General features: G+C 38.7%; 1 long non-coding RNA gene and 1 other non-coding gene across 3 annotated transcripts; both read left to right on the top strand.

Annotated features, from left to right (window-relative positions):
• Positions 1–25256, top strand: LOC104098050 (uncharacterized). 2 transcript variants are annotated; one of them, XR_004507446.2, is made up of 4 exons: positions 1–176; positions 1121–1661; positions 1874–2098; positions 24932–25256. It is a non-coding gene; the product is annotated as an uncharacterized lncRNA (long non-coding RNA). The 2 variants fall into 2 exon arrangements; XR_686679.3 differs by lacking the exon at positions 24932–25256 and having other exon boundaries at positions 1874–2171.
• LOC117277171 (small nucleolar RNA R71) lies at positions 18933–19039 on the top strand. The gene has a single exon (XR_004507447.1). It is a non-coding gene; the product is annotated as a small nucleolar RNA R71 (small nucleolar RNA).
• Positions 25257–26720: the final 1464 nt, after the last annotated feature.

Raw genomic sequence — 26720 nt, forward strand, 5'->3', positions numbered from 1 at the left:
TCCAACTTCTCCCTATTTTCTCTATCTTCTCTTTTCAAAACAACACCCGATTTTCCTCCAAACTTTTCTAACTTTTCTCTCAAATTCAATCTCCAAACTTAAGAATACTATAGGGCTTCAAAAACCGGTTCCATTTCGTTCAAATTTTCTTTGAAGTCTGAGATTCCATCATCATGGTAGGGTTTTTTTTTCTTTTTTCTATCATATTGGTAAACCCTAAACTTGTTATTTCAACCCTAAATTGATTTTTGGGGTATTTTTGTATCTTCTTATTGTTGTATAGTTTTTGTGCCTAAATTCTAGAGTTATTGTGTAGTTGATATTTTTTACCGAAAATTTGATATTTTTATGTTTTTTAATTGTAGCCGTTGATGTGGTTGTTCCACATGCACATAAAATTAGTTGTTGTGATATTGAAACAGGGGGATATAACTCTATTTTGGGTTTGTGGAATACTTTTTTGCACAAATGTTTCAAACATGTGAGTTAAGTGTTTGAAACATCTTAAGATATTGTTAAATATTCGTGTTGTTGTTGTATGTTGTGAAGTTATTGTAATATTTATCTGAGTTTGGTTAATGATATTTTGAGCTAAGTGTCTGAAACATCTCATTAAGATGTTTGAAGCTTCATATAAGATGTTTGAAACATCTGTAAGGATTTTTAACAATCCATGAGATGTTTCACCAAAAGATACCTGATTATCATAATGAGATGGTTGAATATTTAGCGATTAAAAAAAATCATTGATAGAGACGTATAGATAAAGAAGTTTGGAGAACTATAATATGAACATTGCTAGCTTGCTTTCAAACTCCATCTAACTAGCTAGAGACTTAAATTACTATATCTTGCTTAGAATTTGTAGATGGCAAAAAATTGATTTTACCTCTTAAGCTCAATCTTGTATGACGATTCAATGCAACACCTTTAGAGATGTTTGAAATATCCGAGCAAGATGTTTCAAACATCTCATTAAGATGTTTCAAACATCTTAAAACATCTTAATGAGATGTTTCACCAAAGAATACTTAAATATTTATAGTTTTATTTTTTTTATGTGTTAGGTATTATTTATTTATTTATTTTATTAATGGTCGTTACTTGTTTGTGTGTGCAGATAAATGGCAAATGGACGTGTGCCAAAGACATGTGGAAGAGGAAGATATAAATCTCATTCCAAAAGATCTAGCAAAAGAATTAAGACATCTCAGGAGGATGAGCTACAAAAATCAATTGTAGCTGAAATGGAAGCCAAACCACTTCAGGTAGTAGAAGGAGTGGATGCTGGAGAAGAAGAAAAAGAAAACGAAAATGAAGAGGAAATTGAGAAAGAAAATAAAGAGGAAACAGAGAATATACTATGAGGGAATGCTAGAGAAGCGGAAACAGAGAAAGAAAAAGAAGAGGAAATAGAAAAGGAAAAAGAAGAGGAAACAAGGAAAGTAAGAGAAGAAAAGATAAATGTTGATGAACAAGAATCAAAAGAGGATACAACAATTGATGAAAGAGAAGAGGAGACAAATATTGACGATGAAGCATCAGTAGCAAATACTGATGAAAAAGCTTCAAGAGAAGAAGTAGATGAAGAAGAAAAAGAGGCAGCGACAGAAAGAAGAAAAAAGAGAAAGAATGATAATGCACATTCTCAATCTGTTGAGGTAAGTTTAATATGTTTCAAACATCTCACTTGATGTTTAAAGTTAAGCTTAATATGTTTCAAACATCTCACTGGATGTTTAAAGTTTCTGTCTGGATGCTTGAAATATTTCTTAGGATGTTTCACTAAACATGACTATAAAAAGATCTTTTTAGTTATTAAATTAATTATTATTTTGCCTTTGATTAATCAACACCTTTAAATCATGTACAGGATGAGATGCCTGAGGATGAGTCTGACAGTTGCGAGGTTGAAGATGAAGAAGGAGGAGGAGAAGAAGAAGAAGAAAAAGAGGCAGCGGCAGAAAGAAGAAAACAAAGAAAGAATGATAATGCACCTTCTCAATCTGTTGAGGAAAGCTTAATATGCTTCAAACATGTCACGACCCATTTTACCCCTCCGAAAGGTGTCATGACGACACCTAGTCTCTACGACTAGGTAAGCCTACTATTTCAGAAACATAAAAGAAAAACATTACAATGAAAGCTAAACAATATGATTTAATATGCAAGGATAGTGCCACTCGGCATATACAATACATTACTCCCAAAACCCGGAATGTCGCTAATCACAAGCTTCTATAAGTCTATATAGCTCTATACAAAATATCTGAAGAAAACAAAAGAAAATCTCTACGCGGGGGAATAGAAGGGGACTCCGAGGTCTGCGGACGCGAGCAGAAGTACCTTGAAGTCTCCTAAATCAGCAAGCGCGCACTAAATCCGAGGTTGATAGCTCGTACCTGGATCTGCACACGAAAAACATGTGTAGGAAAGGGCATGAGTACACCACAATGGTACCCAGTAAGTGCCAAGCCTAACCTCGATCAAGTAGTGACAAGGTCAGGTCAGAGCCCTACCGGTGTAAATATAATGAATTTAAGCAGTAAGAGATATAAGTATATTCTACAGTAAAACAGTTAAGGAAGTTCACAGAATTAACAGTCAAGGGAGCCCTCGGCTCAGAACAAGGAAATACAACAGGGAATCTCTCGAGATACCGTCCCGTAGTCCCGAATTAATTATGAAGTACATGGGGATCTCCCGGAATACGTCCGTAGTCCCAAAATAAATATGCAGTGCTGGGGGATCTCCATGAATACGTCCGTAGTCCCAAAGTGAATATGCAAGACATGGGGATCTCCCGGAATACGTCTGTAGTCCCAAAATAAATATGCAGTGCTGGGGATCTCCCGGAATACGTCCGTAGTCCCAAAGTAAATATGCAGCTCAAAATGACATGACAGTTACATCATCGAAATGTACATTTCAAACTAAACACAACCAAGGAAAATAGGAATCTACCTAAACATACTGCACAGGAATTCATATAGACAGTCAAAATACGTAGGCATGCTTTCCTAATCTGAACTAGGTAATTAAACATGGTAGTGCAGTTCAAACAGGAAAAAACAATTTAAGATTTAGAAGGAAAAAAACCCGGGATTTTTACAATAATATCCTGTGTACGTACTCGTCACCTCACGTACATGACGCTCACACATCATACAGTATCAAACATCCTAAGGGGAAGTTCCCCCCCACAAAGTTAGGCAAACCACTTACCTCGAACAAATCAATCTGAAACCGCTATATTGCCACGAGTATCCAACTCCGAATGGCCCAAATCTAACCAAATCAATTGCATAATGTAAATATAACTATAGGTAACTACTTTAGCTAATAAATTCGAAGCTAAGGAATGAAAATAGGAAAAACGCCCAAAAAGTCTCCCCGGGCCCACGACTCAGAATCGGGTAAAGGTTACCAATTTAGAACACCCATTCCCTCACGAGATCACTCGTACAAAAATTATCTAAATTCGATGCCTAAAATCCGACTCCGAAATTCCATTGGGGAACTTTCCCCCCATTTCCCCACATTTCTCACTCAATTTCCTTGATTAAATGAAGAAACTACAATAAATTAATGAAATATGATCAAAATAGGATTAGGAATTTTTACCCAATGTCTTCCTCTTCAAAACCCTCGAAAAATCGCCTTCCCCCGAGCTCAAAATCGAATTTGTGTAAAATGAGCATTAGCCCTCGATTTTGCCCTTTTCTGCCCAGCGATTTCCGCATCAGCGGACCCAGGACCGCACCTGCAAACGAACCATCATAGGTAGGGCTGCTTATCGGGCGGATCGGGCAATTATTTATGCTTAACGGTTCGTCTTATCGATTATCGGCTTTTAAATATATTAATCCGCTAGCCACCCGATAAGATATCGGGCGGATTGGTATCGGTTTAGCTATTATCAGGCGATTTATCGGCCTATTTAATCTGTATTACAGAGGCCTATTTTGGCAACACATTGATATAGTGATAGGGTGATACCACAGCTGCACAACATGATATATTAAACTTTTTCATCATACTGATAGTATCACAAGAGACAATCAATAATGGACAAACATACTTGAACCTTCACACACTGAGGAGCAAGGCATTAAGCTCCTCAAAATTAGCTAAATGTAGTCAAGCTTATGGCTCTACAGTCTGCACATTCTTTAGCTAACATAGCACTTCCTAACGTGGCAATTACATCCGTCAAAATGAGTCCGGACTTGGCTTGGCTTTCACTTTTATATAAGCATATGGTTTCTTCACCAATCATACACACAATACACACCATACACACCACAAAAATCATTCTTAAGATTCCATCAAAGAGATAAACACAACAACATCCAATATTTTATCCAATATCAGTAGGAGCAAGCTCAGGCTATGGCCGTCTGGAGGAAACGAGGAGGTGACTTAATTCTTAGAGAAGAGAATAGTTGTTGTTGGTGTGTTGCCTCAACCTTCATAGAGTAGAGAGTAGAGAGTAGAGAGTGAGTGGCAACGCGAGAGGGCTGTGTTTTGAGAGCTGAGTTCACTTCTAACTAGTGACTGCTGGCAAGGGAAATTAGAAATTAGATTTTAGGGTTTCTAATAGTGGATAAATGGAAAGGATATTTAATATACATATAATATAAAAATATATAAATATAAAAATTCTTAACGGGTTAACGGTTTATCTAATAAGAAAATTGATTAATTCGCCCCCAAATCGATAAGCCATTAATAATAAAATTTCAATCTGTTCTCCATCCGTTAATCCGATAACCCGATACCAGTAAGCCATTAAGTCGCTTTTGCAGTTCGGTTTTTGGTTTCGGTTTAGTTTTGAACACCCTTAATCACAGGTGCGAAATCCACTTAACTGGGCTGGGAACGCATCTGCAAGCACTGGGCCGCACCTGCGAGCCCGCACCTGCAGTCCCTCGGCCGCTCCTACGCTTCCGCTTCTGCGGACTATTCATCGCACCTGCGACCCCAGCTGATAAGGCCCAACTCCACATTTGTGCCTGATCTTCCGCATATGCAAGTCCGCACCTGCGGCCTCCCCTCCGCAGGTGCGAAACACTAGAACCAGTAAAACTCAGCAATTTCCTAAGTCGAACTTTCAATCCGTTAAGCATTCGAAACACACCGGAGGCCCCCGCGACCTCAACCAAACATACCAACTAATCCTATAACACCATACGAACTTAGTTGAGCCTTCAAACCATATCGAACAACATCAATAACATGAATTAAGCACAGATTCAAGCCTAAGAAACTTTGAATTTTCCAAATTCTACAAACGACGCCGAAACATATCAAACCTTGTCCGAATAATTTCAAATTTCACACACAGGTCACAAATAACATTACGAACCTACATCCACTTCCGGAGTTCCATTTCGGGCTCGATATCAACCTATTGATATTGTGGATAATTAAACATAGAATAATTGAATACGTCAAATAATTGATCGTGGACCTATTGACCTTGCGAACATCAACCTATTTAATACTTCGAATAATTGATCGTCCACTTGTTGATCTTGTGGATAATTATACATCGACATATTAAATTGATATAGTAAATAGGTTTAATAATTAATAATCAACCTATTGACCTTATGAAAAAGTAAATATCAACCTATTGAATACTTCAAATGATTGATCGTCAACCTATTGATCTTGTAGATTTAACTATAATCGATATCAAACATCCTAATAAATGTTAGAAACATCTGTATTAGATGTTTCAGACATCCTTGGGATGTTTGAAACATCTAACGCAGATGTTTCAAACATCTAACACAGATGTTTCAAACATCCCAAAGATGTTTGAAGAAATTAGATGGTAGTTGAAAGTGGAAAAGAATACAAGGACATAATAACATCAATATCAAACTACCGTTAAACATCAAGCTACTTAATACTTCAAATGATTGATCGTCAACCTAATGATCTTGTGGATAATTATACGTTAATTATACAAATCTAGATATCATTTAGTTCTCCAATAACATCAACATCAAATTATCAAAACAAGTACAACAACAAAGTCATTAAGCCACAATGGAGTTGCTTGTTCCTTCAGTTCTCTTCTTGCAAGTAGTTCTTTTGTGGCCAGTCCTTTTGCATAATTTCCCGTCAAAAATGTCCCATCAACATCTATGACCTTCCTCATAAACAAAAATCCCCGAATCCAAGCTTCATAAGCTACAAAAAAGTACTGAAACTTCCCCTTGTTATCAAGCTTCCGTTCTGTCTTACTTCCTTCATTTGCCTTCCTAAGCGCGTAGCGGTACGCATCTAAAATTTCATACCCGTGCTCTGGAGTCCCCCTTGCCATAGCCTTTGCAATATGACCTCCCTTCATACATTTCCAATAACTAACATTACAACCCAAATTTAAACGAACTGTTTTCATAATTTCTTTGTTAGATGGACCTCTTCCCTCTTCAAACTTAGAATGAATGTATTCACCAATGACATCCGGTGAGCCGTGTGGATGCTTTTCTGTAAGATATTGTGACCATTATATGAGCTCATTCTTGTACCTCATAATATAAAACCTGTCAGTACTTATATATTTGATGGCTCACAACCACCACTTGCAATTGTTGTCTACACATTTGACACAGTACACAAATTTGGTACTCTTCACTGATTTGAAACGGAAAGGAGCCTTCAAGGAAGCAAGCTTCAATGACACAACTTGCTCGCACTTATTTTTGAAACTTAAACCCTTATAAAACTTCGTGCCGTCTTTATAATTGTGCCTGCTTTGTGTTGTCGGTTCTACCTCTTGTGAGTTACTTTCAACTCCAGGAAAGTTTGCATATTCTTCTTCTTCGGTTTCTGGTATATCAATATTCAAAGGATCCATTTTTAGAATATCGCTATTCAAAAGATATTCTTCAATATCATCCAATCCATGGCTATCATGTTGTTCCATTAGAGGTGAATTTGGAAATTCTACCAATCTTTCAATCACATATACCCTTTGAATGGGCTTATTTTCAACTTTCAAATAATAGCTCAAACAATCATAATTCTTTATTTTAAAGGGAACTACTTTATTGTGCTTTTCACCAATGCTATGCATGTAAGTTATGGACATATCACTCAGATAACAAGTTAATTCACAACCAGCAATAATCTTGTCAATAAACTCATCATACGTAACATCTCTATGCACATTTATTAGAACCGTCTCTTTACTCTTCGAACACAAGGTAAAACGTGTAGAGGACTCCACCCATTCACCATGCCAATCGACTCCCAATACAATATAATCAACCATTTTGTAATGGAATACCTGCAAATATCACAAATATATAAATAAGTGGTATAAATAATTAACTTTTTTGCAAACATCCGAATTATGTTTCAAACTTTCTAAGAAGATGTTTAAAACATCTTGAGAATATACGTAGGATGTTTGAAATATCCTGAGAGGATGTTTGAAACATCCTGAATAGACTTTCAGGATTTTTGAAACAACTACCTACAATTATATCAGGATGTTTTAAACATCTCACAGAATATTTTAAACATCTCACTGGATGTTTGAATCATCTCACTGGATGTTTGAAACATCTTGTCAAACATCTCACCAGATGTTTGAAACATATCACATGATGCTTAAGGAATCACAAAAACTTGAGTTCTGCAGACGAAAAAGAATAAGATTAAGCATCAATCTTTACTTACCAACAATGACGAATAGATTGAATATCTCCCTTGAAATAATGCACAAGTCAATTTAGCAAATCACGATCAAGTGTTTCTCAATGATGCAAGGGTCAATCTCAAATTGTTCTTTTTCTTCACTAATCTTTCTCAACAAAGAACAAGAGCCTCAAAGAAGAAGATCTATAATAATGTCGGGATTAAAGAAAGAAGAATAAGAGATTAAACACAGTAGAAGAAAGAAGAAGCAGAAGAAGAATAAGAGAAAAAATGTAGGTTTTTGTGAATTGAGAATAAGGAATGGGGGTGGGGAGCGGGAATGAGAGCTGGGGAGGTTTTCCATTTTTTTAGAGAGGGTGGGCCCATTTGGGGCAGTTGTGATAATTGCAAAAGTTTGAGTTTTTTTAAAACCTAGTTATAAATATTAAAAACTAACAATGAAAGTATCTTTTTTACACCAATCTTAGCACTTTTGTCTTATAAATTGCTTTAAGTGTTCAAAAGTCCTATAAATTTAATTCTCCCATGTTTTTTTTTGGGGGGGGGGGGGAGGGGTGCTCAATTGTAAATTTTTTATTTCACAAAATTAACTCTTTTTATGATTGTGTTATAGATATTGTTTTGCTTGATAATGCAAAACCCAAAAAATCAGATCGAGGAAAATTGAACCATACCAAATCTATTTTACTTCGAATTGGATTTATTTTCTTTCAAAATTGAAAATCAAACAACTGAATTTTAATAATAGGAAATCAAATATACACCTTATTTTCGTGTACAAATAACGATAATTACGCATCAATCTCAAGCAAGTTACAAACTTTGAGTTGGCTATATAAACACTAGTTAGCTATAGTCGGACGATTCTCAATGAGACATGTTTTGAATATTGTAGGACACAAAGATATACATTTAAAAATTCTTAATTATTTTCAAATTCTAAATATGACAAATATGAAAGGACAAATAGATTAACAAGAAAAAATAGAAAAATGGGTATCCGATGATTCATAAGTTATAGAATGGGAGTTGATCACGCCCAACTATGCCTTATAAAAAGGACTAAGCAGCCGTTGTAAACATAATTTGGTTTACAAGTCCAGAGTCGAATCCCACAGGGAATTAATGTACTAATCACACTTTTAGTTCAGTAAGAATCCAAATAATCAACTTCCAACAAGATTGAATAATGACTTGAGTGTTTACTAACTAATAACAAGGTAATTAAAAACTATAATTTTATTACTAACAAAGCAACTGTTATAGACAAGATTAGGAAGATCTAGAGTTACGATTTTCCCTCTTATCGAAATCCTCCCTGCTACGTCTGCTACAAATTCGCCTAGATACTCTCTACCGATCGTGAGCACTTTAGGTGTCGTAATTCTCTTCCGAGTAAATACAAAAATTTACTGAGCGTATTCTTCTGAATTACGCTGGCTAGCACTGGTTTACCACTCACTACAATCGCACCAAGGTTTCGTTATTCCTAAACCCACCTTTAAACCCTCTGTATTGATCCCTCATATACGTTAGGAGTGATGTTGTTCAACAACTACTTAAACGTGTACCCATTTCCAAGTAATACACATTAAATAGGCATAACTGATTGAGGGCCCTTCAATCAACCACAATAATCATGTAGTTTAACAAGTAGAGAAAATTCAATGGCAAATTTATATTAAACACAACAAAGTTTCATCCTCCAAGAGGTTCCATCAAACCCTAGAATAAAGAGTTTAGCTACTCATAATTATTTTCACAATCACAATATAAGAATTCATCATCAATGAGAAAAAAGTAAGAAAGAAAGATAAAAACTCGTTTCCGAATCTTCTGTCTCGCTCCTTGCCTGTTCTTGCCTTCAAAGTTCTTCTAAAAACCAAGATACCCTCTTTTTGGGCAAGCTGGGCTTCATATATGTCAAAGATGGTCGCATCTGGAATTATAATTTTAGCCCTAGAATATTTTTTTCTCAGAAGGACGTGCACGTCCGCATACCTGGGTAGGTGACTGCGCATCTGGCCGTGCACTTTGGCCAGTTTCTACCTGACTTGCGCGGCCCAGTGTACGGTCAGTGCGCGGCCGCGCCCCTGGGCAATTTTCTTCACTCTTCTTCGTTCGTCTTTTTAAGTGCGTTAACCTCCTTCGATCCTCAAACGGATTCCCAATTTATTCCATAAGCTTTTACTTGGCCTTCAATGCTCCATATTAGCTCCAAAATGCTCCTTAACCTCATCGTAGCCCGGAATTGCTCCCGCACAGCATAAAATTCTCAATTAGAGCAATTTATTATCATTTAACTCTCAAACATCAGTAAAGTGCAACTAGTTTAGAGTGCAAATAGTGGCCAAACTACATAGTTATAGCCTACTATCAATACCCCACATTTAAACTATTGCTCATCCCCGAGCAATCAAACCACACTCTACATAGACACAACTTCACTAAGCGACTTTCCTAACTCATCACACCGAGAATATTTCACATAGATTAAGCACAGTAGTGTAATATCTTCACCTCAAGAATTGACTCACAAGCACCACACATTATTCCCAACTTACTCAGTTACTCTAACACAGAGGTCAAGAATTTTCTTTCCTTCATGAATCAAGTGTCCACTCACAACAAAAGAGAATCGTTCCACAATTAATAAAATTCACGAACAATGAGGAACTTCAAGATAGATAGAATTCACTCAATCTCAGAAACGATATTCATGTGCCACAAAAGATGCTCCATAGGATTGCCCATAGTGTACTACTCTACTAATTGAGTTCATTCAGTCAAGGATCAAGTAGGACTTTTAACTGGTTGTAATGTAGGTTGTTGGACAGGTAGGATACATTTGTATAAAAGAGTGACTACACCTCCCTAAGCACTTTAATACATATACTTTTGCAGTCATAACCCCACACTTATGTCAAACCATACTCCACCTTCAAATCAATATACATTAAATCCCATTTATTTAACCACACTTATATCAAGATTCACCACTTATCAAGGAATTATTTTTTTCACAGCAATACACTATATGTTTTTTTTCTTTTTCAATTCAAGTGACTCTTACTTTTTCAAAACAGTGCACCTTTCTTCTTATTTCATTAGTTCCACTCAAGAGCCAAACCAACCACCCCACACTTTAACTTTTACCAAGTTCATAACTATTCAAGTGCTCATGCGAGGTTAAAGGGTTCAAATAGATGGCTAATTCAAACAAAGGGATAAGGCTTGTAATGTGGTTGCCAAAGAAACAGGATTGAGGCTCAAAGGGGTTAACAACGATACATAACAATTAGGTGGATAAAATATACATATCTGGCTCAACAAAGAAACGCCTATATCACTTCCAAGACTGAACAAAACTACTATTTCGCTTTGCAAACACACATGGCAAGTTCTAGGCATCACACGCAATGCACAGAATACAACAAACCTCACACACACACATGGCACATGACTCACTCAAGATTGGATCATCAAAACACTCTAGTCAAAGTACTTAAGCCAAGTTAAGAACATACAATTTAAGGCACTTCTACAAGAGTAAACAACTGAGCCTAAGCTTCACACTAAATCACTCGCTATTTTCAAGGCATAACGAAGTTAAGAGACCCCGTTTCCATTTCAGCCGATACCCCACGGGTTCCTACTTCTAAAATAATTAAAACTAACAACACCCGGTTCAAACGAAACCCTTGAAAAAGAACCGTGGCCCAAAGAAAAACCAAGGGAGAATTGATACACTACTAATAAAAGAAAATCATTTTTTTTCTTAGACTTTAATCCCTCAAGAAACCCATCGAATGATATCCATCGTCGGGAAAAATCGAAACTTTTGAGTTTTTTTTGTAATATATATTCAACTAACCAACGAAACTAACACTAATCTACATTACTATATACATACAATATACATACAAAATATCCCCCACCCCACGCTTTAAATGGTGGCATGTCCCCGTGCCACACAAAAAAAAAATGCAAGGTAAAGGAAACTTCCCTGGTAGCGTCGGTCCTGGTTGGAGACAGTGCCGGGCTCGAGATGGCAAGCCTTGCCAAGTGCACGCAGCCATGCCATGACCTTCCTCTCAGATTTTGCATTTTGGGTAGCAAGTGCATCTACTCGAGCCCCTAAGTCCGTGACAGAAGTACGTAAACCTACCATTTCATGCCTGAAGGCCGTCATTCTCGTGTCCCATCTGACCATAGATGTTCCCTCAGCCTCAGCAACCTGCTCATGTGGTGGTGATGCAGCCACAACCTCAGCCTGCCCTTCATCTCCCTCATCTGGAGTATCAGACTTATCGTTATTTTCTTTGACAAGTACCACAAGATCCTTCCCAATGGTCACTTTATCAGCCCGAAACTTCTATTCTTTTTTAACCTTTCCATCGAAGTTCACTTTCTCCGGTACACGTGCTGCCCGGCATAATCTAGTGATTAAGGAAGGAAATAAGAACCTATACCTATGCACTGGACAACGAATGAACATTTCGTCGTGAATAACCTTAGCCACATCAAAATCGTGGCCAATGATAAAGCACCAGATCAGTGCAGCCCGGGGACCATTCACCTCAGTGGTGTTAAAAGAAGGCATCATGCGGCTATTGATGATATAAAGCCAACACTTCCCTTCAAAGGTGAGCGAAGCCAAGTGAAACTTCTGCCCTTTCTTAATCCACACTACATCTTTGTTTGGCACACATATTGTTCTAAAAAACAAATTCCAGGAGGTTGGTTCTCTACTATAGGTGTCATAATAGTCCTCCGCTCCACCAAATACTGGCAACCATTAAGCCCTCTTAATGGCGTCGATAGATTCATCAGCACTCTTATGTCGTACCGTGTAGACATGGTCCATAAGTTCCGAGAAGTTTGCGTAGAACTCTCGAACAACCATTAAATTGGCGTCATCAGGTTCTACAAAGAAAATACCCAGCCCGCGCCGAACCGATTCCTCATACATATTGGGACAATCATTCTGGAGGGACCCCATATCAATTCCCTATTCCTGTATAGGTTTCTTGGGAGCCTTCTGACCAAAATATTCCTGGGCTGAGCTGGATACGAACCTTGTACTGTTAAACTGGGGTGCATTGGTCGAGGCCGACGATCGGGATGAGCCTGCGTGACCACTACAAGAGGCACCTGTGTTTCTTCGTTTCTTGGAGGGCATCATACTACCTGAAACAAATACCACTATTAGTAAAAGGCACGATGTGTGAACCAAGAGCGGTTACTCAGACTTCACCAGCACACTTGGTCACAAAATTACATTCTCAAACTCACTATGGCATTTACAAACACTTGATGTGCACGTTCACCCGAACTCCCCAAATACCCAATTATAACCCTAATTCAACCATAAATATACCAAAGTCTAATCCAACCCAACAAAGTTAAATTCAACTATCACCTCACATATAAACAAGTATACTAGCAATATAAAGAAAAGAAAAGAACAACAATGAATTCTACTACAATACAAAGAAAAAAAAAAGAAAAAAAAGGAAAAAGAAAAAAAACTAACTAAATTAAGCGGGAAACAGAAACATGACACTTACCTGAGAGAACTTGTGAGGATTTGGGTTGGGAAGTGATGGAATATGAGAGATGGGGGAAAGGGTGTAGGGTTTTGATTTTGAAATTGGGGAGAAAGGAAGGGTTTGGGCATTTTGTTTCTTGTGTTTAGAGAGGGGGGTTTTAGATTTAGGAGAGGAGAATGGGGAAAGGGGGGGGGGGGGGGGGGTACTATTAAAAGAAAAACAAAGAAAGAAAAAAAGAAAAGAAAAAAATAAAAATAAAATAAAATAAACTAATTAAATACCCTACAACACGGCACGGTTCGTGCGCGGCCGCGCATGTGTGGCAGTGAAGGTCCAAAGTTGTGCGGCGACATATGCCGTCAGTGCGCGTCCGCGCATGTGTGTCAGTGGGGGTCTTAAAATGTGCGGTCACCAACGCGGTCTGTGCGCGGCCGCGCACGTGTGGCAGTGAAGGTCCAAAAATGTGCGGCCATGTGCATGGTCAGTGCGCGGCCGTGCACGTTTGAAGTATCAACTTCTCGACTTATGCCACTTTTATCCCCTCTTCAAATTGATTTCTTCACCTGAATCATTCCAGCCCGCACACATTCATCCTTGCACATTGATAAACCTGTCAATACTTCCACAATTCAAAATCAAACACGAAAAATAACAAAAACACAAAAAAATAAAATTGAGTTTCCTCCCAAGAAACGCTTGATTTAATGTCGTGACACGATTAATTACAACAAACCCATGGGTTGCCTCCCAAGAAGCGCCTGATTTAATGTCGCGGCACGATTCGGGTTATCCCTTGTCAGGGATCTTTCAAGTACACGGTCGAGATCATTTTATCTTCCTTAACCATGCCCTGGTATTGTTTTAGCCTTTGTCCATTAACTTTGAACTTGCGGGAGCCATCTTACGATGTAATCTCGACGACTCCAGTAGGATGCGTCTCTACCAAACGAAATGGTCCCGACCATCTTGACTTCAACTTTCCTGGAAACAACCTCAATTTTGAACTACATCAATACCATATCTCCAGGTTTAAAGTTCTGCTCAATAATATTTTTGTCATGCATCATCTTCATTCTCTCCTTATATAGTCTTGCGCTCTCAAAAGCATGGTAGCGAAACTCATCAAGCTCGTGCAACTCAGTGACTCTCCTTGTACCCGCCTCTTCTATGTCGAGATTCAACTGCCTTAATGCCCATAAGGCTCTATGCTCCAACTCTACTGGTAAGTGACATGCCTTCCCAAACACCAATTTGTACGACGACATGCCAATCAGAGTTCTGAAAGCGGTACGATATGCCTAGAGTGCATCATCTAACTTTCTCGCCCAATATGTTCTTGAAGCATTCATAGTCTTTGTCAAAACGCTATTTATTTCTCTGTTTGAAGCTTCAACTAGCACACTCATTTGTGGATGATATGGGGTGGCAACCTTGTGGCGTACACCATACTTTTCTAATAACTTGGCGAAGGCACAATTACAGAAGTGAGTGCCTCCGTCACTGATTATTGCCATTGGGGTGCCAAATCGGGTGAATACATTCTATCTCAAAAAAATAATTACCCCATTTGCATCATTTGTAAGGAGCGCTACAGCCTACACCCATTTTGACACATAGTCCATAACTACGAGTATGTACTTGTTGCCATATGAGTTGACGAACGGCCCCATGAAATCGATTCCCCATATGTCAAACACTTCTACCTCCTGAATTGGGTTCATATGCATCTCATATCGGCAGGAAATATTCCCAGTTCATTGGCATTCATCACAACCCTTCACCCATAAGTGTGCATCTTTGAACAACATCAGCCAGTAGAAGCCCGACTCCAACACTTTCGCAGCTATCCTTACTCCCCCGAAATGGCCACCATATGGTGATGCGTGGCAAGCCTGCAAAATAGAAGATTGGTCTATCTCGGGGATACATCCGCGGATCATGTTATCAACAAAAATCCTTAGCAGATAAGGCTTACCCCAATAATGCATTCGACAGTCATGAAAGAACTTTTTCTTTTGGACAGAGGAAGGGTCATAGGGGACAATACCGCTCGCCAGGTAGTTTGCAATGTCTGCATACCATGGCGCCCCCTCCATTGCCATTGTTAGTAATTGTTCATACGGAAATGTCTCAGTTATATCTTCTACCTCTACCTTCTTTTCAGCTCCCTCATACCTTGAAAGGTGGTCTGCCACTTGGTTCTCTGCCCTTTTCCTATCGCGGATCTCCAAATCGAATTCTTGTAGCAAAAGAACCCAACGGATCAAGCGTGGCTTCGACTCCTTCTTTGCTATCAGGTACCTAAGTTCTGCATGGTCAGTATAAACAATCACTTTTGAACCAATCAAATAAGACCTGAATTTGTCGAATGCAAACATCAAATCCAACATCTCTTTCTCAGTAACGGTACAATTGAGTTGTGCACCGCTTAGCGTTCTGCTTGCATAGTAAATTAGGTGCACCAGTTTGTCCTTTCACTGCCCCAGAACTGCTCCTATAGCATAGTCACTCGCATAACACATGAGCTCAAATGATTGCTCCCAGTTGGGTGCAACGATGATTGGTGAAGTCACCAGTCTCTTCTTCAGCTCCTCAAATGCTAACCTGCAATCATCAGAAAAGACAAAGGAATGATCCTTTTCAAGGAGTTTACAAAAGGGGTTAGCAAATTTTAGAGAAATCCTTTATAAATCGCCTGTAGAAACTGGCGTGCCCAAGGAAACTTCTTACTGCCTTGACCGAAGTGGGCGGTGGTAACTTCTAAATCACGTCAACCTTAGCATGGTCGACCTTAATACCCTTACTTGACACTCGATGTCCCAACACTATACCTTCTTGCACCATAAAATGGCACTTGTCCCAGTTGAGCACTAAATTTGTCTCCACACACCTTTTCAACACTCTTCTTAAATTGTGAAGATAGTCTTCGAATGAATCCCCCACCACTGAGAAATACTCCATAAAGACTTCCATAATATCTTCAACCATATCAGTGAAAATGGCTAACATACACCTCTGAAAGGTGGCCAGTGCATTGCATAGGCCAAACGACATTCTCCGATAGTCAAAGATGCCATACGGACAAGTAAACGACATTTTCTCTCTATCCTCAGGGGCTATTGAAATCTTATTGTACCCCGAATATCCATCCAAAAAGCATAAGTGAGACCTCCCTGCCAATCTATCCAACATTTGGTCAATGAATGGTAGGGGAAAATGGTCTTTCCGGGTGGCCGTGTTCAGTTTTCTGTAATCCATGCAAATTCGCCAACTCGTGACTGTACGAGTCGATATCAACTCATTAATCTCATTTTGCACTACAGTCATTCCACCCATCTTTGGCACACACTGAACTGGGCTGACCCAATTACTGTTAGAGATGGGGAAGATGATTCACGCATCTAACCTCTTTATCACTTCTTTCTTCACCACTTCTTTCATGTTAGGGTTCAGCCTTCTTTGATGTTCTCTGGAAGGTTTGTGCCCATCTTCCAGTAAAATATTATGCATATAAAATGCTGGGATGATCCCCTTAATATCTGCAATGGTCCAGCCAGTTTCAGTCTTGCATTCCATTAACACCTGCAAAAGTTGTTCTGCCTGCACATCTAATAATCTGAATGAGATAATAACATGTAAAGTGGATTTAGGTCCCAAGAAGGCATACCTGAGGTGAGACGGTAACGGTTTTAGCTCCAACTGTGGTGGCTCTTCAATTGATGACTTAGCTGGAGGTGTTTTTCTTTCTTCTAAGTGTAAGGGCTCGAATTCGAGCTCTCTTTCCACTACCCTTGCCCTTCAAGGGACAAAACCCACTCCGCCAAGTCCTCACCATCCATTTCTTATAAGTTCATGAGGTAGGCTGCTAGAGGATCTTGTCCGTTCAGAGTCTCATCTTCCTCCTCCAAAATCACATCCACAGCCTCTATTAGAGAGCAGTTAGCAAATTCACCGGGTCGCAGCATATATTTCTGCACATTGAACATTATCTCTTCATCGTTCAGTCTCATCTTTAGCTCCCAAGTTTCATAATCAATTAGAGCTCTCCCAGTGGCCAAGAATGGACTTCCCAAAATTATGGGAATTTCCTCGTCAACCCGGCAGTCCAGAATGACAAAATCTGTCGGAAACACAAACTTTCCAACCTGCACTAGCACATCATTAAGTATACCTGAGGGCCTCTTCATCGTTCGGTCGGCTAGCTGTAGTAACATGGATTTGGGTCTTGCTCTTCCAATGCCTAACCTTTTATAAATAGCCAAGGATATCAGATTTATGCTCACCCCCAAATCACAAAGTGCCTTAGCAAAAGCATAGTTGCCTATTGTGTGTGAGATTGTGAAACTCCCTGGGTCAGACAACTTCTCATTTATGGGTCTCATTACAACCGTGCTACATGTCTGAGTTAGTGTAACCGTGGCCAACTCTTGAAAGTCGAACTTACGAGACATCAAGTCCTTCATCAATTTAGCATAACCAGGCATTTCCTTCAAGGCGACAATCAATGGAATGTTCACCTGGATTTGCTTCAACACCTCCATGAATTTCTTATACTGCTCATCTTTTTTATATTTGGCCAATCTCCGGGGGAACGGTGCTGGAGGCCGCTTCTTTCCTGTAATTTGAGTTTGAACCTGCCCGAGCTCTGTTTTGACTGCCTTCTCTTTCACTAACTCAGTTTCCTTCGCAACCTCTTTTTCTTTGCTAGATTCAGCTGGTGCATATTGTACCGTCACCTTTGTTAACCCTGTCGAATCATCTACATCGATTGGTACTGACACGAGTGTTTCAGTTGGTCGGCTTTCGTGAGCAATTTCTTGCTCTAGATCAAGATCTCTACCATTTCTTAAACTCACCTCCATAAGCTACCTCGGGCCCTGATCTTTTGGATTGACATGCGTGTCTGCGGGCAACGTCCCTTGAGGGCGATTATTCAGAGCCATGGAAAACTGCCCTAATTGGATCTCAATGCCTTTTATCGCTGAGTCATGTGCTTCAACCTTCTCTTGCATTTTTTCATTGAACCCAATCAGTTGTTGCAACATTCCTTTAATTTTGGACAACCCATCATCTTGTCTCACTATCTGTTGTTGTTGAGGTTATTGATAAGCTAGTTACTGGTTTTGCTGATTGTAGCCATGTTGCCTTTGGTAAGGCACAACTTGACCCTGTGGTCTCATCTCTCCAGGATTGTTACCATTATTATACTGTTGTTGTGCTGGTCTATACTGCTGATTCTGCTGCCCCCAATTCTGACCACCTTGCCGCTGTCCTCCATAGTTGGCCACATAGTTCATATTCTCCTGATAGTTCTGGTTGTCACTTTCCGCACTCCACGAGCATACATATGGTTGGTTGATGCATGGTGTACATAAACCCCCATTAGTCGCGTCAACTATGTGTACATGCTGCTTCTGGCCTGATTCATCAATCTTTTTGGTGAGGATACTCATTTGTGTTATCAGAGTGGCCATATTTTCAGCTATGGAGTTTTTTGGATCCAAGTCCACTAAGTGAACAACACGAGTGATCGTAGAGTCTCTTGTCATCCATCTTGAGTTTTAAGCCATTTTATCGAGTAAAATCTTGCATTCTCTGAATGATTTGCTCAAAAATGCTCCTCCTGCTGAAACATCAACATTGGCCTTCAAGTTGTCTGCCAATCCCATGTAGAACATTTTCCCCAACATCTGATCTAGAATGCCATGATGAGGACACTTAACTAGCATACCTTTGAAACTCTCCCACGTTTCTTGTAGTGTCTTTGTTGGTCTCTTCATGAAGCTCAATATCTCGTCAATTTGTTTGGTTAGGTGGGTAGAACTTGTTCAAAAATTGCTTGACTAATTCCTCCCAAGTAGTGATGGAATTTATGGGGAGTGAATTGAGCCAAGTCTGAGCCCCTCCCGTCACCGATAATGGAAACAACAACAACCTTATTGCTTCTGGTGTCACATTTGGTTGCCTTTGCGTGACACATATCGACAGGAAATTTTTTAGATGTTGTTGAGGATATTCAATGTAAGACCCTGAAAACAGTCCCTTGTTCTGCAACAAATGTAGCATGTTGTTCGTGATTTGGAATGATTCTGCTTGTATCTGAGGGACTGCAATTGTTGTTGCCAGATTTTCGGCGGTTGGTTGTGCCCAATCATACAAGGATGCTTCTGGTACAAGAGACACCACACCCTGATTGTTTGGTTCATTCGCATTATTTCTGTTGTTGTTTGGAATTTCTATTCCGTCATCCATTTCTGGTTTGATTTGTTCTGTTGAATTCTGTTGTTGTTTGTCTTTCTTGTTCGCACGATTCAATGCCTTGAAAACTTTCTCAGGATCTGATAATGTGTCGAACAATTCACCAGTTCTTGAGGAGTTTCTAGGCATGCACCTGTAACACCCAAGACTACAAACGTAAAAAATTCAATGTATTTAGTTTACATTAGAAAATTGACTACACTAAGAATTCTAGCTCTTCTTTTTGCTCCAATTAATAACACCGTTAATTCCTCGGAAACGATGCCAAAATTTGATCACGTCTAACTATGCCTTATAAAAGGACTAAGCGGTCATTGCAAACATAATCCGGTTTACAAGTCCGGAGTCGAATCCCACAGGGAATTCACGTACTAATCACACTTTTAGTTCAGCAAGAATCCAAATAATCAACTTCCAACAAGATTGAATAATGACTTGAGTGTTTACTAACTAATAGCAAAGTAATTAAAAACTATAATTTTATTACTAACAAAGAAACTATTGTAGATAAGATTAGGAAGATCTAGAGTTACGATTTCCCCTCTTATCGGATGTCATGCCCCGAACCTGGGCCTGGACGTAACACGACACTCGGTGCCTGACTACATGTGACCGAGCGAACCAACTGGCTAGCTGAATCAATATGTGATATCATAACATACTGAATGCGGAAGATAAACTAACACATGCTGATATACTGAAAGTCTAAATGATATAAATCAAATGCGGAAACACTAATATAAGCCTGAAACATATATGTAGCAACATTGCTTAACCTTAAATTCCTGTGACTCTGTCTAACTGTTACTCTAGTCTATGAAGCCTCTAATGAAGCACTGAAAACACTGACTGTCTTAAAATACTGAAGACTGTAAGGTAATGATAATGCCCCAAAAGAACTGGCGATCACCAAATAGCTGGTACGAGAATCCTAGCGCTCTGAATCATCAACCTGTAAATCATTACCTGCATCGTGAGATGCAGGCCCCGGGCAAAAAGGGACGTCAGTACATTTGAATTGCACTGGTATGTAAAGCAACTGAAAGAAAGAATTATAAATACTGAAACTGAAACTAAGCTGATGATTGAGAATTGATAACTGAAATGATAACTATTGAAACTGAAACTAAAATGATAACTGATAGGTGATAACTGATAACTGATAACTGAACAAATGAAGTAAGGATATGAATACTCCCTCTTCTGAATGATGAACCACCTGTTTATCTGAATAAATAAATTGCGGCCTCAGGCCCAATATATATGTGCACAAACTGCGGCTTCGGGCCCAAGTATACGTATACATAACTGCGGCCTCAGGCCCAAAGATGCATAAAGTATAACTACAGCCTCAGGCCCAAATACAGGGGTTCAACATTCAGGGATTCAAAATCAGAAACTGAGAATCATACTACAATACATGATACTGAAATACTGAATCATATTGAATTACATGATACTCGAATGCTTAATAGAACTAGATTGAGACATATATTCATGAACTGATTATGAAAACTGAAACTTCAACTGTTTATGACATGTTGAGTAATCTAGACTGAGACTCATGGGGATCAAACCCAAGTCTATATTGATTACGCACTGATTTCACAACGTTCAGAATGAAAGTCATGAACGAGTTACGAAGCTAGAGAATAGAAGTCCTGCAACTATTCAAGGAACTAGGCTTAACTATATTTCTGAGGAAATTAGTAACGTGGTAAAGGAAACATAGTGTAGGGAGAATTATTAACATTCCCAAACATAGAGAGTTAGCCTCACATACCTTAACTTCCTTCTCTTGAGCATAATACAACATTCGCCAACCCTTTCAGCTTTAATCTATATCAATACAAGTCAGAGGGATTACAAATTAGCAACAATAATCATGTTTTGGTCACTTAGGCATTTTATCAAACACTTGGTGGCATAAAGCTTCATAGCCCTTATTAATGGTGTTTCTACACCCAATAACCCATTCTCTTGCTCCTAGATAAATTCTAAAGTCTCAAATGGTTATAATCAACATCATTCTTCATCACCCATAAGGTAAACAACACCCTTAACCAATAATCAACAATCAACAACCCAAACCTATAACTATTCATGCTTTTCTATCAAACCCATCAACACATATCTCATGAACTAGAGTCTATAATCATTAATCTAATGTTAGAATCAATTAGAGGGTAAAGACATTACCTTTTTGAAGTTCAATCCCCTTGAATTCGAGTTCTAGGGTTCCTTATCTCAACAATGATGTCCCAATCGAATATCTAATGATATGGAGGTTTTACCCATGTTAATAAGGTATTGGAAAATTAAAATTAACTTAGAATCACCATTAGAACTTACCTTGGATGGTGGAGGGACCCTTAAGGAGTTAGGTTTTTGAGAGCTCCCCTTTCTAGAGCAAGTTTTTGTGTTTTGGGGGTGTGGGGGACGAAGTAGGGCTTTAAAATGGCTCTCCGAGTGCGCCCCCGCGCACCTGAAGTACTGACTGCAGAAAATGGCAGTAACACTGCCACAAGTGCACGGCCGCGCACGGGGCGCGCACTTGGGCATGCATATTGCGCACTATTCTGTAAAACGCACATAACCTTTTTCACAGAGAACCGTTCGGGATCCATAATATATTGTTGGAAAGATATTTCAAAGGCCTACAACTTTCATGTTTTGAGTTTTCCCAAATTCCTTACACAGTTTCACTAAACCCTGCTGGAAGATAGACCTTCTGTAAACTTAGTCGATTTTGTCGAATCTTATGCACCTCACTTTCCATCTTGATTTTGAAACAACTATTTTCACCCATACTTATCCCGATAGGACTTCATATATCTAAAATATCAAATTAATACCCATTTAACATATCCATACCTAATCCGAATGTATGGGGTGTTACATCGGAATCCTCCCTGCTACAAATTCGCCTATATACTCTCTACCGATCGTGAGAACTTTAGGTGTTGTAATTCTCTTCCGAGTAAATACAATAATTTACTAAATGTATTCTTCCGAATTACGCTAGCTAGCACTAGTTTACCACTCACTACAATCGCACCAAGGTTTCGTTATTCCTAAACCCACCTTTAAACCCTCTGTATTGATCCCTCATATACGTTAGGAGTGATGTTGTTCAACAACTACCTAAATGTATACCCTTTTCCAAGTAATACACACTAAATAGGCATAGCCGATTGAGGGCCCTTCAATCAACCACAATAATCACATAGTTGAACAAGTAGAGAAAATTCAATGGCAAATTTATATTAAACACAACAAAGTTTCATCCTCCAAGAGGTTCCATCAAACCCTAGAATAAAGAGTTTAGCTACTCATAATTGTTTTCACAATCACAATATAAGAATTCATCATCAATGAGAAAAAAAGGAAGAAAGAAAGATAAAAACTCGTTTTCGAATCTTCCGTCTCGCTCCTTGCATGTTCTTGCCTTCAAAGTTCTTCTAAAAACCAAGATACCCTCTTTTTGGGCGAGCTGGGCTTCATATAGGTCAAGGACGGTCGCATCTGGAATTACAATTTTAGCCCTGGAATATTTTTTTCTCAGAAGGACGTGCGCGGCCGCGCACCTGGGCAGGTGACCGCGCATCTGGCCGCGCACTTTGGCCAGTTTCTGCCTGACTTGTGCGGTCAGTGCACGGCCGCGCACCTGGGCAATTTTCTGCACTCTTCTTCGTTCTTCTTTTTAAGTGCGCTAAGCTCCTTCGATCCTCAAACGGATTCCCAATTTATTCTATAAGCTTTTTCTTGGCCTTCAATGCTCCATATTAGTTCCAAAACGCTCCTTAACCTCATCGTATCCCGGAATTACTCCTGCACGGCATAAAATTCTCAATTAGAGCAATTTATTATCATTTAACGCTTAAACACCAGTAAAGTGCAGCCAATTTAGAGTGCAAATAGTGGCCAAACTACATAGTTATAGCCTACTATCAGGAGTCAATACTCCAAATTGCAGTCGAATTTATTTTTGGGAAAACCCAATCCGTCATCCAATTTGGAAGGACATATACGAGCTAACTATTTTGGTGTCCATTAATTAACTGTAGAATGAGCTCCATTAATTGAGACTCGAGAGCGACTGAGCGAGAGCTCATATAACTAATTTTACAATTAGCCCTTAAAGAGTCCAGAAAAACATTTCCTTGAACGTTGTGGTTGTTATGTTTCTATCGTATAGTATTGTATTGTTCTGTATGATATGTTTGGATAGATTGTATTATTTTTCGTCGTTTCATGATGTCACACACTAATAATATGGAGAATACACTTACAATATTATAAAGAAAAAGTAAGGTACGAGGTAGAATTATTATATAAAAAGGTAGAGTAAAGAATAAAATAGGATTATTTAATAATATGGAAGGGCAAGATGAGATAAAAAAATAATAAGAAAACGATGCGACCACATCAAATTGGTCATTACATAAAATGGCATTTTTTATCGTTACGTAACAACGGATTTAACGATACGATAAAATAAAATTTAAGAAACAATCAAAACAAACATTGTATTTAAAGTAACAATACGATACAATACAACAGGTAACAACCACCCCAAACAAGTTATTAGATGCATCAATATACATCACCAATACGCTTCACCAATACATCACCATAAACTCCCCAGAAAATGCACTGGCCTGAAAAACCCACCAAAATCTTACTTCATGGTTTAAAAGCCATTTTAGCCATTTCTTAGGGGATTTATGCTTAGATGTCAAACAGCAAAGCTAAAGAATTCTAGAGATTTGTCCTTATAAAAGACTCTGATTAACCAATTTGTACAAACGAAATAACAATTAAAGTATTCAGCTTTTCATAAAACCATTGACACATCAAAAAATGAATATGATAATGTCGCTATTTAGGAGAAAGCATAGTCCTTCATTCTCATTGAAAAGGTGAGTAACTAATTAAAGAAACAGATTACTTTATTTAAATAGCGGTTGTTACTTCATTCATCGTAATTTCTCTCAGAGAAAGTATTATCTTTCCATTTTAGAGTTTGTGAGTACTTTAAGGTAAGAATTGATTTAAGAACACATGGTTCCAGGATCTGATTTGTGTATCTAAGTTTAAACTTGTTCACATCCTTTCACTCACCATGGTTAATCATGGCTCACCACAAACGGCGACAAGATGGAGAATCAATTGACAATGTCACACCTCCTCTTTCGTTAAGAGTTTTTTCTCATTAAAGTGATATTATTTTGAACAGGGATTACTTTATTATTGTTTACGGAGTCGCCACTCCGAATTCAGTTTTGGTGTTCCGAGTCACCTTTTGTTTGAATCCTTAGTGATATTTAGCTTAAAGTATATATATTTATATGTATATAGCCTCATGTTTTACTTGTGTTTCATGGATTTCAGATGTAAACTGTATTGATTTATGTTAATTCGTGGTGTTTTATGTGCAGGAATCATCCGGAGGCAACAAGGGGTGAAAGATGCGAGATTAGAACCAAAACAGAGAAAAAATGAAAAATGTTGAATTCCAGCGCCACAGGCAGCGCCCCACGCCACCTGTGGCGCTGTTTACAGAATGTCCAATTTGCCAGTGCCACGGCCAGCGCCCCACACTGCCCTGGGTGCTGGTGACGGGAAATCATTCCTACTTCGCCTAGGACAAGGTTATTTCGTCCCAAGACCCCCCAACTCGTATAAAAGCAAGTCTAAACCTAATTTGGAGGATATCTAACATACTTTGAAGGAGAATTCATGGGGAGGAACACACCACGCTTGGAGGAGGCTTCTAACTAGTTTTTCTTTTCTTCTCTTCCTTTATTCTCATAGTTTATTAGTTCTCGAGTTATGAGTGCTACATGAACGTTGTAGTTTAAAGCTTGAATTGTTCTTATTATTTTATTATATTGGTTTATTTATTCCATCTTGCGCTTAATTATTAATTGAATACTATCTAAGAATCTAGGATTAAACTCGGGAGAGGGAATTCTAGATTGCATATAAGATTGAGTAGAGCAGGATCTTGAACTCGAGTATCGGGAATGAATTTGCGATTAGGATAGGGATATACCTAATCGTCTTGCTTTGTTATTATACGAGAATTATTAATGCGTTCTTGTTAATCCTAATTTCATAGGAATATAGGCGTTAAGTTAGCTTGAATAGGCGAGTGGTACTTCGGGAGAAGGCTACAAGTAATATTAATCTTGTCAATCAATAAACTAGATAAATTAATTGGACAATTTAGGTAGAAAACTTAACGGGATTGTTAGCTAACCCATAGCTCTAGAATATCGTCTCTCATTGAATTCGTGTCTACTTTCGCCAACTTGTTTTCGTTAATCTCTTAGTTTGTTACTCTAGATTAGTTTTAGTTAAATATTCATACTTTAGGATTCGCTTGAATAGATTAATTGTCTTAGTTTAATTTAGTTGATAGTTAATCATAGGTTCCTGTGGGTACGATACCTGGACTTACAATCCTATATTACTTGGCGACCACGTATACTTAGAGTTTGCGTTTGGGAGAAACAAGTTTTTGGCGCCGTTGCCGGGGACTTGAATATTGACTACTTTCTAGTTTTCGCTTTAATTGTTTATTTCGTCAAGTCTAACGTTATTTGATTGTTGCTCTGATCTCAGGAACTTTGCTTGAATGCGAAGGGTCAGAAGCAAGGATAGACTTCAAGGCTTTGACCCCGAACCTGAGAGAATATTTCACAAGAGATTGAGGGAAGCAAGGGACACAAACAATCTTCAGGCACTTGTTCAATTTAATGTGAACATGGCAGAGGATCAACATTTGGTTGTTCAGGAGGTGTTGATGCCCAGCATTGTGAAGCCCATAATCACTGGGCACTTTGAACTGAAACAGAGCATGATCCAGCTACTACATGCGAATGGACAGTTTATGGGTCTTCCACACGAGGGATCCACAACAGCACATCATGAACTTCTTGGATATTAGTGATACTTATATCACTAACGGAGTCACTCCAAACTATGTGAGGCTCACACTTTTCCCATTCTCTCTGTTGGGCGAAGTAAAGCGATGGCTGAAGGCAGAACCAACTAACTCTATTACATCATGGAATGATCTGGCAAGGAAATTTTGGCAAGATTCTTCCCTTCAAGCAAAATTGCAAAGATCAGAAGTGAGATAGTTGCCTTCAAACAGAAAGCGGGGGAGTCGTTATACTCAGCTTGGGAAAGGTTCAAGGGGCTGCTCAGAGACAATCAGAC

This window comes from Nicotiana tomentosiformis, chromosome 5 (genome assembly GCF_000390325.3).
Source record: "Nicotiana tomentosiformis chromosome 5, ASM39032v3, whole genome shotgun sequence".
Classification (NCBI taxonomy): domain Eukaryota; kingdom Viridiplantae; phylum Streptophyta; class Magnoliopsida; order Solanales; family Solanaceae; genus Nicotiana; species Nicotiana tomentosiformis.